Genomic DNA, 12,444 nt, shown 5'->3' on the forward strand with positions numbered 1-12,444 from the left:
GACAGGCTGCTGAAGATACCTGGGGTGGTGGAAAAGCTGGGTTTGTCCTTCAAGAACGTTCGACAAATTCACAAAACTCTTGATGACATTCCTGAGAGGAGTGGCCGGTGGAAGGCCAAAATCCTGCGCTACCCTGATCGCCCAAACGAGAAGTTCATCATACGATACCGAAATCCCATCGAGGTCATCAAAAGTCTCTGGGCAGATCCTTCTCTCAGTAACGACCTTGTCTTTGCCCCTTGTAAGGTCTACTCCAACATGAGCAGGAAGGAAAGGGTGTACTCAGAGATGTGGACCGGTAACTGGTGGAACACATTGCAGGTATGAACTTTTATGCGCATTTTGGGACACAGATTAAAACTAAATATCTTCCCTTCTGGCAGGGGAAACTGGCGAAGGGAGCCACGATCGCTCCAGTCATCATCGCTACGGACAAAACTCATCTCACCCAGTTTTCTGGGAGTAAATCTGCATATCCTGTTTATCTAACTATTGGCAACATTCCCAAGGCCATCCACCAAAAGCCCACTCAACATGCATGCATTCTCCTGGGTTACCTTTCCCCCGATAAAATTAATCCTGATGGCCTCACCAAAAAAGAACTCAAGTGTCGAGGGCAGAGGCTATTTCACGACTCTATGCGCCACATTCTTTCTCCTCTCATCGAAGCTGGCACCAAGGGAGTGAAGATGACTGATGGAAAAGGAGACGTTCGCAGAGTCTTCCCTATTCTGGCTTCCTATGTCGCGGACTACCCTGAACAATGCCTGGTAGCATGTGCAAAGAATACAACATGCCCGAAGTGCCAAGCCGAGCAGCAGGAACTTCAGTCCCTTGAAAAGTCGGCCGATCGTACTTCTCAGTGGACTCTGGAGAGACTGGCGGATGCTGAGAAATCCACCCCCGGAGGGAGGCAGTTTCACGACTACTGCTTACAGATGAAGGTTGCCGGAGGGGTGTATGAGCCCTTCTGGAAGGGCTTTCCCTACGCAGATATTCATATGGCCATCACACCAGACGTATTGCACCAGTTGTACCAAGGGGTGCTGAGCATGCTGACGGAATGGTGCCAATCTGCTATGTCAGAGAAGGAGCTGGATCGTCGAATGCAAAAGCTACCTCCTTGCTACGGAGTACGTCACTTTGGCAAGGGCATCTCAGTGTTGTCCCAGGTTTCTGGTTCAGAACACAAAAGCATTGGCCGAATCCTTCTCGCATGCTTGCTTGGCAAAATGTCCAAGGAAGCGTTACTTGCGGCACGTCACCTCCTTGATTTCATCTACCTTGCCCAGTACCAGACCCATGACGACGACACTCTACAATATCTTCAAGACGCTCTACAGGGCTTTCATGACCACAGGCAAATCTTCATAGAGATTGGCTGTCGAGAACACTTCAACATTCCCAAATATCATTCCATGACCCATTATGTGGAATCAATCAAGAGATTTGGCACCACCGACAACTACAACACAGAGATGTTCGAGCGCCTGCATATAGATTTTGCCAAGGAGGCCTGGAGAGCCAGCAATCAACGCAATGAATTTCCCCAAATGATCGACTGGCTCTCAAGGCAGGAAAAACTACAGGTGTTCGATAACTACGTTAAGGAGATCGTCACATTCCCATCCAAAGATAAAAAACCTACACTTGCCATCTCTCTTGCAAAATTTCCAAACGCTTCCAGATCCATGGATTTCATCATCCAGCAGCACCGATCTCCAAACTTTACCTACCACCTACGGGATTATCTGAACAGTCTGGCCCCCAGAGGTTCAAGAAAGCCTAAATCAACTGTGCCAGACCTGGCACTGCCCTTTGATACCCTTAATGTTTGGCACATGGTCAGAATGGTTCATGAGGGGATCGCTGATGATGCTGTGGAGGAGAAGGATCATATAAAGGCCATTCCTGCAACTGACCATCCTCCTCATGGGCGCTTTGACCCTGCCATTGTTTTGTCCACTGCACAGGCTGAGTCCACAGGCCTGCCAGGTACTAAGATTGCTCGAGTCAAGGTTATCTTTGCCTTGCCTTCCACCATCTCTGCCAAAGGTACAACAATCTCGTTGCCTGCCTTCTGGCCCAAAGAGCCTTTGGCCTATGTGGAATGGTACTCGCCTCCTTCAGGCCCCAATCCAACTACACTTTTCTATCAAGTTCATCCTCAGCAACGGACAACCGGAGGCAAAAGCTTTGGGAGATTGGGAGGCATTGTTCCACTTTCTACCATCAGACAGAGCTGCATGCTGACCCCAAAATGGGATGCCATTGACGATACTTCCTTCACTTCTGATACTGTTCTAGACCAGGACATTCCTTTGATTATTAATAACTTCAGTACAAACTTTGCTTATCAGTCAATTTGGTAGCACTTGTACTATTCTATCTATACATTCATGGAGTAGTAGTAATGATATCCATCTTGATACAAGAAGCTGAGAAAAGAAAAGAAAAGTCATCAGGTTACTTCCTTCTGTGAGAATACACTCAGAAGATGGATAAAGCCAAAAAAAGAACCACCTAATAAAGACTTGACCAAAAGGGGGACCAAGAAAGTTACAGGAAGATCAATGTGTGTACAAATACTAAGACTGATTATCCTTTGGGGGACTGGTTACCATGAGTTGGGAGGCTAAAGACAATGAAAGCCAGTAGAAGACATTCAAAGCTTACAAGGGGCTAGCCCCAGTTCTCAAAGCCACAGATACTGGTTTGATCTACTTTGAGCTTCTCTGGCAGGCTTCTCCAAATGATCATTTGTCTGACAAGCTTTTGTTGTCCTCAAAGCTACAGGGCTTTTCCTGATGTCTTCAAACTTCGCATTCCGCACTCCAGTCCGGATAGCCGTGAGGATATCCTTCTCCTCCCCTTCAAGAGTGACACCCGTGGCACGGACGGCAAAGTAGGACGGCTTAAGTAAAACCACATCCTTGTTGTCATCCTTACCATCCGAGTGATCCGAGTGGCGCAAGAGAGCATCCGGCTTACCCATTGTCCGACCTGGACGGTGCTGGAGAGTGAAGTCGAAGCGGGAGAGGTATAGCGACCAGCGGGCTTGACAACAATTGAGTTTCTGGGCCTTGATGAAGTACTCCAGGTTCTTGTGGTCCGTCCAGATCTCAAACGGAGTCTCTGCGCCTTCCAAGTAGTGTCGCCATTCTTCGAGTGCCCGGATGATTGAAAGCATCTCCTTGTCGTGTATTTCGTAGTTCCGCTCCGCAGCCTGTAGACTTTTAGAGTAGAATGCGACAGGATGCCATTTACCATCATCCGGATCCAGCTGCGACAAGACCGCACCCGTAGCGTAATCCGACGAGTCCGCTTCAACCCGGTAAGGCCGATCCTCCTTCGGAAAGACCAGAACGGGCTCCGAAGTGATCAGCTCCTTGATCCGAAGAAATGCGGATTGAGCGGAGTCGTTCCACTGCCATTCCTTTGCGCAAGTGAGGTCGAAGAGAGGCCGGGCGATATGCGAGTAGTCCTTGATGAAGCAGCGGTAGAAGTTGACGAACCCGAGGAAGGATTGGAGTTCAGTCCGAGTCCGGGGGGTCGGCCAGTCTGCGACTCCGGAAACCTTCACGGGGTCCATCTCGATCTTACCCTCAGAGATGGCAACTCCGAGATACTCCACCTTGGTCTGCTCGAAGTCGCACTTGTCCGCTCGGAGGAAGAGCTTGTTCCGCTGGAGGATCTCTAGGACTCGCTTGAGAACCCGGCGATGCTCTTCGCGCGTCTTGGTATAGATCAGAATGTCATCCAGATAGATAATGACCACACCTTCCGTAATGAGCTCCCGGAAGAGGTCGTTCATCATGGTCTGGAAGGTGGATGGGCTATTCGTTAGTCCGAAGAACATTACCAACGGTTCGAAGAGTCCGCGCGTAGTCCGGAACGCGGCCTTCCACTCGTCGCCCTCCTTGATCCGGACGTTGTTGAAACCCCACCGGACGTCGAGCTTGGAGAAGTAGCGAGCATTCCGGAGTTTGTCCACCAAGTCCGAGATGAGCGGAAGTGGGTACCGATTCTTGACCGTCATGCTGTTGAGCTTCCGGTAGTCCTGGACCAAGCGGAGCGATCCGTCCTTCTTCTTAACAAAGAACACCGGGGCAGCCATGGGCGACTTGCTGGGGCGGATCCGACCAGTCCGGAGATTTTCTTCCAGAAACTCGTCCAGCTGTTTCTGCTCCGCGGGGGACAGCGGGTAGCATTTGGTAGAGGTCGGTTCCGCTCTGTCCATTAGCTCAATGGCGTGATCCCACGGACGCGGCATGGGCAGTTCATCAAAGGACTCCTTGGCGAAGACGTCCTCGAATTCTCGGAGGAAGTCCGGGACTGCGCTGTTCCGAGGATCGTGGGGCTTGTTGCGCTGGAAAGCCAATGCGAGGCGCTGCGAGACCGTCTCCGAAGCTCGGACGTGTTCTTCCCGAAGACTCCGAAGGTACTCCGGAGTCGGAGGAGGAATGGCTGCGAAGATACGGTCGCCCTTCTCAAGTCCGGAGTCATCCGGAGTTGTGGCCTCATCGTCCTCATCGTCGACCTCGCAGTCCTGAAGCTGCGGGAGATCGTCCGAGTGCAGTTCCTCGACCATTGGCATCGGACCCGTACGACACTCCCGGAGTCGTACGGACTCCTTGCGTCGGGTCAGCTTGTCATGGTGGAACTCCTTCCGACAGGTACCGCATCCGGACGGACAGCGGCTCATGGTCACCTCCTTCGTCTGCCAGTCGATCTCGGGGTTGTGCTTCCGAAGCCAGGTGTATCCAAGGATGATGTCCTGGCGTCCGATGTTAGTGACCGCGAACAGCATCCGTTCCGTGTGATCCTTGAACCGGAGTACAAGGTCCACAACTTCGGAGATGGATCTGTTTTCGTTTGGTGATCCGTCGACATTGAAGACCGGGATCGGGGCGGACAGCTTGCGCCGGGTGAAACCATGGGCATCAGCGAAGCACGGATGCATGAAGACTCCGGTGGCTCCACAGTCCACCAGGGCCTGCAGGGTGCATCGGTGTTGTGTATCCGTGCTCTGCACTTCAACGGGTATATCTAGCGAAAGCTTGCCGGGCAGCGCGGAGATCTTATAGCTACTGGGTAGCCGCCGTTCCCACTGCGGGCGAAACCTTCGGAGTGTGCGGATTGTAACCGGAGTCGTTTGCTTAGCGTCGGACGAATCATTGGAGTGATCGGAATCGTCTATTTCGTCTACGCTAAGACAAGCAAATCGGTTATTTACCAACGAGGTCGCACTGATCACTCGTTGGTCCGGACAAAATCCGCTGTGTCCGATTCCTCAACCGGGGCCGTTCCCTCATCGTCTATTCCTTCCGAAGTCCCCGTACTTTCTACAACGTCGGCCGCGGTCAGGAGATCTTCGATGGCGGACATCCGCTCCTCGGTGGTCATGAACCGGACATCGTACTGAAGTGGGCACTCGCAGGACATGTGGCCGGGCTTGCCGCATCGGTAGCAGAGCTGTGAAGCGGCGGGCCGGGAACGGGTGTGGTCGACGTCCATGGGGACGCCGGGTGAGAGAGCCTTCGGAGGAGGCAGAAGTTGGAAGCGGGGTTGCAGAGGCGGGAGCTGAGTCCGAGGCGCAGGGAGTACACCCGCAGGAGTCCGAGCGACTCCGGAGCTGGCTGCTGGTCGGACGAGGGATCCGGAGTTTCCGGAGTGCACACCAAAGTGGAAGGACTGGTTGGCAGCACGGTTGTCAGCAACCCGCTGCGCTGCCTTGTACCATCCTTCGAAGTCATCCTCGTCCGGACAGTCTGCAGACTCGGCAACGCGGCTCTGGATGATGGAGTCCAGTCCGCGACGGAACTTCATTGTGATGTTGGAGCCCTCGGAGTATCCGGACTGGTCTACAAGGTCTCGGAACTCGTCGAGGTACTCCTGGAAAGTCCGACGCCCTTGGTGGTACCGGGTAGACTCCAGCTTGAGCATGGCGGCTTCGCGTTCCCGATCCGGAAGGAAGCGAGTCCGGAATTCGGTCGCGAAGGCGGCCCAGGATTTGAAGTACGGATCCTTCGGACTCCGGAGCACCATGTCCGCGTACTCCTTGGCGCGATCCTTCTGGAAGAAGGAGAGACACCAGAGGATTTTGGCCTGCTCGGTTGGGAAGTGGTCCGGACAGAGCTGGAAGTAGATGGAGCACGCATTGTAGAACGCGCGACCATCCTTGCGGTTTCCGTCAAAGATCGGGGGAGAGGCGGGCTTCAAACGGGAACACGGGGTGATTTCGGATCGACTCGGGGCGTGCTGGGAGGCTTCAGTGCCCCTCAGCTCGGAGTCCGGAGTCGTTTTCGGAGTAGTCGGACGGGGTGTTAGGAGGAGTCCTTCAATTCGGGCGAGTGTATCCTGGATGGAACTGATTTGGGTTTGGTGTTCGTACGTCTGAGCCCACAAGGTCTGCAAAGTCTCGGAGTCCGGTCCTGAAGTGACTGGCTCGGATGGCGGGATCTGGCTGGAGGCGCCCGGCATTTCGGAGTCGTCAGGGGAGCGAGGGATGGAGTTCCTTGGGTCCTCAGAGGTGGGTGGGAGTAGCAGGAGAGCGTCCGGAATGTCCGCAAAACCGGAGAGACGTCGAGAACGAGTCCGGAGTGGCGCAGGACGTTTTCCGTAGGGCTCTGGTGCCAGGATGGGAGATCCTGTTCTGCTGTAAGGGCAACCTCAAGATGGCCGACAGCGCAGGCCTAGCAGAGGGAGAATCCAAAGAGAACAGGATAAGGATTCTCCATGCTAGGAAGCGAAGTATATACTGTAGTAGCGTGGGAGGAATGAAGGGTAACTGTACAGTACACCAGTCACAGGTACGAACGAATATCACAAGGTACGAGGGGGCATGTGATAATGAAGTGGAAGGGGAATGTACAGGAGTCGTGCCAGCGACCTGGGGAAGTGGGGACAAGGAGTAATGAAGTGGGAAAGGAGGATAGAGGTAGCCCGGACGAGCCCCGAAGTGTATCTACGAGTCCGAGCGAGTCCGAGGCGAGTCCGAAGCGCGGGAAGACTTCGGAGTCACCGGACGGGGCTCGGATGCGAAGGGAGTGAACGGAAGGGAAGCGGAAAGGTAAGGGGGCGAGAGGGAAGGAAAGGGAATGAAGGGAATGTAGATAATAGTCCATGGGATGAAGGAAGGGAGAAAGGAAACGAAGGAGGAAGGGAGAGGGACAGGGGAATAGGAGAAAATAGGAGTGTCCCCTTACATGGCTCCCTTGCCAGCGCACCGGGCAGTGCTGCTGCCATTAGCAGGAGTGTTACTCCTGCTATCACCAGCGCTGTCCGCTCTGTTGCCTCAGACGAGGTCACAGAAACTCAAGGCTATGAGGCCTTCGCACCCAACTCAGCCCAGCGCTATATCACTGAGCGTTTGAAGGTCCCTTACGCTCATACCCCCAGGGGTAGTGACAAAGGGGGCATTCATAATGCCTATCAGCGCTGGCGGGCGGTTGATGCTGCTCAAGCCAAGATTGATGCCCTCATTTCTGAGGGCAAGTGGGATGGTGCTAAGCCTAGCTCTGAGGCTATCAAGAAGGTTTTCTTTGGCAGAACCTCCCACCACGATTGGAACAAGGTATTTGTCAAGGCAGTGGCCCACCCTCTACTCCTTGACTTCTTGGAACAATGTGGTGGTGTTGATAGCAAGCACAAGATGTGGCATGGAAGGAAGACAACTCAGATGGTCATCTCTGAGGTGGCTGATGAGCTTGCAGCATTAGCTGCAAAGGTTGAGAAGGGCAAGGGAAAGGGAAAGGCTCAGGTTGAGGCCAAGAGTGGCAAAGGTGGAGCCTCTAGCTCCAAGGCCGGGAAGGGTAAAGCCACTGCAAAGTAGGTATATACTTACATGTCTCTATGCTGCCATATTTTTTGGCTTTGTCTTTTTTTTTAAAAAAAAATCTGATTCGTTCTGAGTGTCTACAAGTATGCTGACATGAGCTTAGTTTGTTATTTAATTTAGGACTCATCCTTCTCACCATTTGTCTCACATTTGGTTTGCTGCCTTGTGCAGCTGCTATGCCTATAGAAGATCAATTTCCCAGCATTCTGTTTTCAGACTTTGCTGAGTTTATTTCTGAGAACTATGGCTCAGAAGTCACACTCTCTACTGTGCTTCTCATCTTGTTCAGTTTGACAAGTAACCCAGATCTCTTAAATCTGCATGCCAAACAGCAGGTGGCAGGTGGATCTAGAAAATGGTCAGAGTCCATTACTGGATGGATGACTGCACTGGCTAGAGCTATTTCAGCCAGACTGGGTGATGAAGCTACATCTTCTTTATTTCTTCCAGAGATAGATGTACCAGGCAACAAGTCGAATTCAGAAAAAACTACAATTTTGGCAAAGAAATTCAACAAATTGTCTATTGTCTTAAAGCTAAGGCCTTACAACAAATCTGGAGTTTTGAAGCATAAACTCAGGCCAATCTCAAATGCTTTGATCCAGCCAGCATTGGTTATATGCCCCAGTACCATGCAGTGTTCAACTGCAACTTGTAATGGTTGTGCACTTGGTCAAAATACTCGTGAACAGGATACTTCAGAAGTAACATTGCTCAAAGGAAGTGAATGTTTCTCCCATGTGCCAGTTCTGAGTGGTATTTGCTCTCAGTGCCATTCCATATTCTACGCAGATCATGAGAGCTATAAAGAACCTGGATTTACTGGAAGAATGTCATTTTACTTAAACAATGCTAAGTATTTGAAGATTGGGCAAAAAGTCTGGGTTGATCGAGTTGTCTCCAATGCTATTGTCAATGCAACATATAGTTTTCATGCCTCTACTGCAGCAATCACAGAGTTTTGGAATGAAAGCTTCAACACTCAGCAATCAGTCTTTCAAATCACTAGACGGCATATTTGGAAAGCGTTTGTACTTGAGATGAGTAGGCAAATGGCCAAGCATTCTGGCACCAATCTGATTCTGGAGGATGGGATATCCATTGACACAGTTACTAGCAAGGCATTTGAGGAGCTGGGTCAAAGTGGTATCATTGATGCTGCAAGGACCCATTCTTGCTCAGAATGTACTCATGAATATAAAAATGTGGCAGATACTATTCCCAGACAGGCCACTGATCCTGCTGGTGTAGTTGGTGTTGATGAGAATAGTGCTGTTCCTGAGTACTCCGGTCCTGGCATTGAGCAATATCACCATGCTCAAGATGATGATGATGATGATGATGATGCTATGGATGTTGATTCAACATCTTCTAACTTGGGAAACTCTGATTCTGGTGAAGTAGAGTTGGTTAAAATGGTTGTAATGGATGGCATTGTGATGGGGCCAAGACACTGTGCTATTGATGGTTGCATAGAACCCCTTGCAAATGCTCACACAGGTGTCTTCTGTGTAGGTCATGAAGACAAAAGAATGGGGCAGTGTTGTGTAAAGGGTTGTGAGGCAAATCTTGTAGAAGGAACGAAAGCTTGTCAAATTCATCAGCAACAGTGGAACACCCATCGTGGAAGATATGGAAATCAATCCATGCTTGGAATGAGAAGAGCTCTAAGAAGAGCAGAGGCAGAGACTCAAGATTGGTTGCCTGCTCAAACACGAGCCAGATTGCAGCATGATGATGATGATGCTCAAGAAAATAGTGGCACTTCCTATAAAAACTATTTTTCTGCACCACGATTTTACTGTGTTGAGACACTGTGTGCACCATGTGGAGTGGTCATAGCATGGAAGAAATTTGCCAAGTCAGAATCTCCTACCAAAATTGTCAAATTTCTGGAGGAAGTCTATCCTACTCCAGAGAGTAAACCAAGCTATGTCTGCATTGACAAAGCATGTGTTGTACTTAGACATATTGTCAAGCAAGGAGACTGGCCAAAGTGGGAAGACACTACAAGATTTATTGTTGACTCCTACCATTACATCAACCATCGGACCACTGACTATATCTGTCGTACTTGGTGTAATCCAGCGCCTCTGAATGGCTCTGCTCCCAATCTTGTAACTGTTGAGCAAGACAACAGTGGTAACTTCTATTACAAAAGAGCTTTCAATACTCAAGTAAGTGCTTACTGAATTGACTCTGTATTAGCTAGCTAAATAATGATTATTCAGGCTTGTGAGCAACTAAATGCTTGGCTGGGTGGCTTTCAGACAGTCTTGAACAAGATGTCTGTTAGCAACTTTGACTTTACCATCCATGCTTTATTGTTTTTGCATACTCAACGGGTAATTGCAAAGCAACAGAAGAAGAAGCAAAGGAATGTAGAAGAGAGCAGTGATGATAGTGATGATGAGGCAGGGGTTGATATTGAAAGAGATGATGAGGTATAAAGCTTTTTACTTTAGATATTATTCAGATGTTGTTTATGTGTAGTTCAGATGATATTCAGGTGAAGTCCAGATAAAGTTTGGCAAATGTTCAGCTAACGTTCAGCTAACGTTCGACTAAAGTTCAGGTGATGTTTGGCCGATGTTCAGATGATGTTCGGGTGATGTTCGCCTGATGTTCAGATGTCGTTCAGGTAGTGCTCAGGTGGCATTCGGGAGATGTTCAGATGACATTCATCTGGCATTCGGATAAAGTTTGTGTTATGGTCTGGTCTGTTCCGAACAATTATCTTTTCCAATATCTTATCTAAACGCGCAAGACGCGTCTATTACTAATTATCATTACAACACCTTAGTAAGATCCTCATGTCTAACGCATGTCCGCAGTACATTACCAAGCCCCTCATGGAATCGGTGCACGTTCTATGGAAAGACGGCTGCAGTAGGCATGTAGTAGTACACGCAGGATATGCATGTATTTTAGTATTTAAGTACCAATAACATACCCGAGAACGCTAGCTCGTTCTCTTGGGATTTCCGCTAGTAATAGTGAGACCTAAGTCAATAAGCCCTTCATCTTTCCTTTGAGTTTTAGTATTCTTGTAGGAGCCACGTTAGTCCTAGACTAGTGTCGCCCTAACAGTTTGGGTGATATTTGTTCACCTGAACATCACCCGAACATCATCTGAACATTATCTGAACCTGAACAAAGGCTACAAACAGAACCTGAACATTACCTGAACATTCGGTGAAATTCACCTGAACAATATCTGAACAATACCTGAATACCCGAACGTCACCTGAACGTCAGGTGAACATGTGGTGGACTGCAACATACACCCGGCGAAGATGTCAACCAAACTCTTGCAAGTGAAGATGCCGCTGCCGTGGAAACCCCACTGGACACTGTTGCAAGCACGAAGACCACAAAATTGAAGGCCAAGCCACCATGCAAAAGGAAGGTGTTAGACCGAGTGAATTGAGGAGGAACAAGATCTAATCAATAGATCTCAGTATACGGTAGAATACTAAATGTATTATAGCTATACCTAATCAATAGCTACTACATGATGAGTAAATGAATGCATGAGGGTAGACATACTGTAAGTACTCACATCTCAGTATTCTACCGTATACTGAGATGCAATGATGAAAATACACATTGGATGTTTACGGTTTCAGGGTCATAGGCTAGCGCCTATACGGCGTCTGCTTGATATCTCAACAGAAGGCACCCGGCACTAAGCAGAAGGAGCAGCCCACAAGCGCGGCTCAAGAGGGGAACAAAGGTGTAGCAATGTCACCGGACACTTGTGCAAGGACAAACACCATGGTACTGCCAGCCAAGCCACGACGCAAGAGGAAAGAAGCCGACGACTCTCACTTAATTGTGAATACCAAACGCAAGCGAACGAAGCAGTCGTGTACAGAAATAACCATGTTGACGGACTCGCTTATTGGCAGGGACAATCATCAGTATGGTGTCTTTTCATCCTTCTTACACTGTTCTCAAAGAACTCCCCAGACCCTTGTTGTGAGCATTGTGTACGCAATATTGTAGCTAGAGTACAAATATATATACTGCTGCTCTTGTCAGCCGCTCAATGAATAGAATTGTGTGCGTCGACAATGTAGAAATGTGAAGAGCTTGAGTACAAACTGTTTAGCACTCGAACTTGTGAGCGGAAGATATTCGAAGTCGTAAGCACTCAGACTTGTCGTATCTTGCCCTACAGGCGATAAGCACACTTGGACTTGGTGATGTGTGTGGCGGGTCCAATCACAATACTGAGTTATTGATGAGTCTGCCGGTACGGAGAAATAATGTCGGAAAAACCCTAGGCGCCTTTTAAGGGCCGTCCATTTTAAGTACCTTGTAAGGGTCCTTGCAATGTACATACAATACGAACCAATGAGAGACAATCGATCATGAGATAATCTTAACCCATATGAGGTGCTTGAGATCATTGCTCGACCCTTGTAATTGTAAGGGCAACCTCAAGATGGCCGCACAGTGCAAGCCTAGCAGAGGGAGAATCCAAAGATATGAATAGGACTAACTACAGTACATGAGAGAGCTGCTCACCTAGCAGAGGGAGAATCCAAAGAGAACAGGATAAGGATTCTCCATGTGTATATCTGGCGGTCCACCACATG

The sequence above is a fragment of the Pleurotus ostreatus genome (genome assembly GCF_014466165.1).
Source record: "Pleurotus ostreatus strain PC9 chromosome Unknown scaffold_4, whole genome shotgun sequence".
NCBI lineage: Eukaryota > Fungi > Basidiomycota > Agaricomycetes > Agaricales > Pleurotaceae > Pleurotus > Pleurotus ostreatus.